The sequence below is a fragment of the Dunckerocampus dactyliophorus genome, chromosome 3 (assembly GCF_027744805.1).
Source record: "Dunckerocampus dactyliophorus isolate RoL2022-P2 chromosome 3, RoL_Ddac_1.1, whole genome shotgun sequence".
Classification (NCBI taxonomy): domain Eukaryota; kingdom Metazoa; phylum Chordata; class Actinopteri; order Syngnathiformes; family Syngnathidae; genus Dunckerocampus; species Dunckerocampus dactyliophorus.
Genome location: NC_072821.1, coordinates 22764712 through 22770711, shown reverse-complemented (window position 1 = coordinate 22770711; position 6000 = coordinate 22764712).

The following is a 6000-nucleotide window of genomic DNA, read 5'->3' as shown; positions in this document are numbered from 1 at the left end:
TTTTAATAACGCACAGAAATGAGAGAAGATCTGGGTTCGTATCGCCGTTTGGGCGTGGGTTTTCTCCTCGTACTCCGGTTTCCTCATATGCATGTTAGATTAATTGGAGACTCTAACTTGGCCATAGGTATGAATGTGACTGTGAATAGTTGTTTGTCTCCATGTGCAATTTCCTGGCGACCAGTACAGGGTGTACCCCGCCTCTCACTCAAAGCCAGCTTGGATAGGTTCCTGCGACCCTCGTGAGGACAAGCAGCATAATGAATGAAGAAAAGAGAAGAAATTCCAAAAAAAAGTGCCGTTTTCCTTTACATGGCTTATTTACTCTTACTAACCACGATAAACGAGGGATTACTGAATATGCTGCCTTCTTCCTGCTCAGCCATGACTGCAAATTGCCAATAGCTTCCCTGAGACTGTGTACGTGCACGCACACTACGGGTGCAAAAACAGTCATCTGTGTAAACAAACTGCATAAACTGTACGACACACCTCCAGTCGTGCTGCTATTTCGTTGGTTTAATGACTATTTCATACCAGCCACTTGAGTAAAGTAAAACTGAACCGTAAGTAAAACCTTAAATAGTACAACAGATTCGGTAAACCAGATTAAACAAAAAATACTTCCACTCACTCAGTAACTGGGTGGTGCGTGGTGCATTGTTCAGTGGGCAACTTGGGTGAGAACCTGAATAAACGTTCAGTACAGGAATATGTTTTCATCGTGACGTTAGTCAATATGGCATTAATGGAACCCCCCCACCCCCAAAGTCAGTCTCTCTGGGTGAACCCTGAAAATGAACAATGAATTATTGAATAAGTTTGTTGCTTGTGCGTTTTTCCATTTTCAGAGGTACATCATTATTCAATCCTGAAGAGCAGCAACCATGTAGCTCAGCACCTTGTTCAAGGGAAGTGGCTGCAGGGTAATAAACCTAAACATACAGTACACGAAACCAAGGCCAAAGCGAACGGCGCACGTTGTTGCTTTGAGGGCTGTATTGTGTTCTTCTCGTGCAGTGGTTCTTAATTATTTTCCGTCATGCCCCCACTGGGAGACAGACATCTTTTCAAGAAATGACTTAAATAGGACCTGCCTGAAGTAGACTAAAAGATCATCAAAAGCTAGACAACATGCTGAGGTCTAAAGAAATTCAGGAACAAATGAGAAAGAAAGAAAACTGAGGGAAAAGGTTTTAAAGTCATTTCTAAAGCTTTGGGACTCCAGCAAACCACAGTGACAGCCATTGCCCACAAATGGTGGAAACATGGTGGACCTTCCCAGAAGTGGCTGGCCAACCAAAATTATCCCAAGAGCACAGCAACGACTCATCCAAGAGGTCACAAAAGACCCCAACAACATTCAAAGAACTCCAGGTCTCACTTGCCTCAGTTAAGGTCAGTGTTCATGACTCCACCATAAGAAAGACACTGGGCAAAAACGGCCTGCATGGCAGAATTCCAAGACAAAAACCACTGCTAAACAAAATGAACATTAAGGCTCGTCTCAATTTTGCCAGAAAACATCTTGATATATATACTCTGTGGTCTGACAAGACAAAAGCGTTTTGGAAGGTACTGTATATGTTCAATTACCTCTGCCGTAAAAGTAATGCCACATTTCAGAAAAAGAACATCATACCAACAGTAAAATATGGTGGTATGACGGTCTGCGGCTGTTTTGCTGCTTAAGGATGCGGAAGACTTGTTGTGATAAAAGGAACCATGAATTCTGCCCTCTACCAAAAAATCCCGAAGGAGAATGTCCAGCCATCTGTTCGTGACCTCAATCTGAAACCAACTTGGGTTCTGCAGCAGGAAAATGATCCAAAACACACCAGGAAGTCCACCTCTGATTGGCTGAAGAAAAACAAAATGAAGACTTTGGAGTGGCCTAGTCAAAGTCCTAATCTGAGTTCTAATGAGATGCTGTGGTATGACCTTAAAAAGGCGCTTCATGCTGGAAAACCTTCCAATGTGGCTGAATTACAACAATTCTGCAAAGATGAGTGGGCCAAAATTCCTCCACAAAGCACAGACACTCATTGCAAGTTATTGCAAAAGCTTGATTGCAGTTGTTGCTGCTAAGGGTGGCCCAACCTGTCATTAGGTTTTGGGAGCAATCACTTTTTCACACAGGGCTATGTAGGTTTGGATTTTTTTCTCTCTTAATAATAAAAAGTTTCATTTAAAAACTGCATTTTGTGCTCAGTTGTGTAGTTGTTGACTAATATTTAAATTAGTTTGATGATCTACAACACTTAAGTGTGACAAATATGTAAAAAAAAAAAAAAAAAAAAATCAGGAAGGGGGCAAAAGATTTTTCACACCACTGTATTATTGGCTTTCTTTGGACCAGTCGTGATTTCCAACTTTCACCCATCTCCTTCCCTTTGTACAATAAACCATAGCATGTGGATTCTATCGACTGATTGGCAGCACTTGTAACCTGACACAACTTGTTATGCCTTCATGTGAATTGATCGGTGAGTTCACAGATGCTTCCTGTGAATTAGGCGTGTGGTTAAAATAGCAACACCCGAGGAAGACTGTGAGGTGGAAACATCTCTAAAAGTTGTATCATTTTGAAGTGGAGTTTTATATCACTGAAGAAACAAGTTTTTTATAGACTATTAATTATATGCCGTTAAATCGACTTACTGTGCTGAGAAATAGATTGCATGATGGTTATGATCAAAAACAATTTTGTTATGGACAAGTAATGATCCTATAAAATTAGAATTTTGTATATTTTGGGGGAAAACAAGCACCTCAAATGACCCATTGGCGGGTCAATGGCACACAAGTGTGAATCAATGTAGCGCAATTTGGCACAAATAGAAATACAATCATTTCTAGAAGGAAGGCTACTTTGAGGCATAGCAGGAACATGTGTAAATACTAGTGATGAGCCGGGTACTCGTTGTAGACGGAAAATAAAGATAAATAGCTAGTCAAATAGAGCTGTGGTTGCTCGCCCTCAGAAAAACACTTTGAAATGCAAGTCAGAAGCTCAGCCTTAATTTCATGACGTTTCATGAGATACACATTTGAAGGTTGTTCATAAAAGTAGTCGTCCCTCGCCACCTTGCGGTTCAAATTTTGCAGCTTCACTTATCACGGTTTTTCCAAATAAATTATGCTATTTTGTTGCTGAATCTAGTCTATTATTTAAAAAAAAAATGCATATTTAAGCAAATTATATGTATTTTTTCCCCTAAATTAAGCATAACACATTCAAGCATAAAAATGGCTAAATGAACAACAATACAAAAATACAAGGCTTTTAAAAAACATTAAAATTGTGAACGTAGGATTCTACACTAATCACCAGGTGTCAGTAATGTTATGTGTTTGAATTATCTCACAACAGGCACAATAATAATAACACGCGCTAATGTTGTCACCGCATACAGAGCTAAAACTCAGCTCTGAACCCCTGACATCACTTTCTGTCCTCCACACATCCGGAACACGTTTACTGTGACACACACGAGCACAACTTTTATTTATGTCATAAATGGCTCATTATCTCTGTGGCTTATTTTATGTCCACTATATTGGGTAATAAGAGCATAAAGGTGACTATATGGGTGTTATTTCATGTCATGGAACCTGCGCGATAGGGTGATAAGCGCGTGTCACCGTCCAGCCAAGCGACACACGAAATTTGTGCGTGTCATCGTGCACACACTGGCTTGTGACGTGATCCCAGAAAGTGTTCAACTTTTCATCGCTGTCGTCCAGACGAGGACCAATGAGCAGGAGTTTTAGCGATTGACCAATGAGCGGACAGGATGCTATACGCTATACTTGCCGTGTCTGATTTCCTCCAGCTATTGGACATTTCTAAAAAGAATATAGAGAATATAAGAATATAAAGAAAAATGCGGCATGGGAACTCGTCGGTGCCAGAGTAAAAATACCGGGTAAGTTTACTTACTAGCAAGAGTACTCGATCAACACCGGCCGCTTTTCCTCCTCTAAACTACTTTGATACCCCAAATTCCCTCCACGTCTGACAGCCAATCAAAACGGTGGGAGACTACAATTCTGGATGTGAACACGTCACTCACGAGTGTCGCTGGTCACAGCAGCTCGTCGCCTCCCGTGTGCATGGTTGGCTACGCGTTGGTGATGAGTTTCGTCAATCGTTTGTTGCCTCCCGTGTGTGGCGCCCATCACCTACAATACACAAGTGATTACTGTAATGCAAGCTGGGAGGCACAAACTTCTATATAAACGTGCATATAAGCATATAGTACAGTATAAGATTGACATTTCAAAACAGAGGAGAACCAGATGAAATGGACGTTGCTTCAGCAAAGCATCCTACAATCAAACGCTACTCCACTCTGTCCTTCCTCTGGATTAGGAATGTGTGTAGTGAAATGAGAAGCCCAGGAGAAGAGTAGCAGAAATTTGTGTCATTCATGATGCCATAATGCCGCTATAACACACCAGAACAGACTCTGCTGCAGCACAGACTAAATCATAGGCTCAACACCCAGTAACAAATGACTCTTCTTGACACCTCGAGCCAAGTGCACAATATAAAGCTGCACTCTACAAATGAATCAAACATGTGACACTGAACACCCACAACACAGACACACTTAGTGCTCAAACTCCAGCTACTGACATTTTGCAACAACCGCAGAAGCCCCGGACAATGATTGATCTATGCAAAGGGCATCAAGCAGGATATTATGGGACTGAGTTCTACAGATTTCCATTACCAGTGACCTAATTTGTGTATAAGGATGTGTTCTTAATGGGAATGAAGAGCAGTGTGTATGTGCGAGACAGAGGTCATCCATCATTAATAGACCTCTGAGAAGGTGAAGGAAGGTTAATATCAGCTGGGATCTAACTGAAACTTCCCATCTATTCGTATCCAAATCTCCAGTGACAAGGCAAAGAGATTTAGTTGCTTCATTGGCTCTGCTCTTGTTGACATCAGTGATACATATGAACAGCTCAGAGTCACTTGCCTACACAATCAGGCATTCATGCATCACTGAATAAGCATACTGCAGATCCTGATTTATTGTGAAAACATGGGGTAAGCGTAAATGAGGGATAGAAATGATTTGCAAATCCATTATTCAGATTTTGGTGGTAAATATAACCACTGACTGTCTACAGCATTTAATAGTGACAACATGTTCAAAAAAGTTGGGAAGAGCACTTATTTACTATTGTTCACTCTCCATTTCTTAGAGGATACAGTCACACTCTAGGACCTGAGAATATTAACTTTTATATTAATTGTGTTTTGTAGTTAGAAATAAGAAAAATAGAGCATTATGCAAGCATGTCAGCGTTCTACAGGATAATAACAAGGCGCTACTGGAAGACGATGCTGCCTTGTGCGCTGCTCTTAAGGAGGTTAAAAACCCTATGGAAGAAAACTGAGGATTATGCAGTGATCTACAGGATGATATCAAGGCACTGTTGGAGGATAATGCTGCCTTCTCTTGAGGAAGAGACAGAAGCAAGGGAAAATATCACTGAGCAAATGAAAAATACAATTGATGAGATGGATCAGAATGTACAAATGAATGAAGTGATCCTCGCAGGACTCTGAATTACACCCAGATCAAATGATTGGACATTTCAAAACAGAGGAGAACCAGATGAAAAGGACGTTCTTTCAACAAAGCACCAGACTGCCATCTTCCTACAATCAAGAGGTGGATGTAGATATCAACACTATCGACACGTGCGTCCCACAAAACGCAACGCTGACATTGCCAAGAACGACACAAAGCACTTGGAGCACCAAGGGCAAAATTTACATCACACTAATTTGTATTTTGTTTGTTTACAAATAGTGAAGATAATAGTAATAATAATAATAATACTAATAATTATTATTATTGTATCATCTGCTTTGATTGCGTAGAATAATAAGTAAACAGTGAATTAGAGTATGTTGAATACAATAAGTGAACATATGTATTAGCAATTGATGTGATATGGAGAGGGGGTAGGATT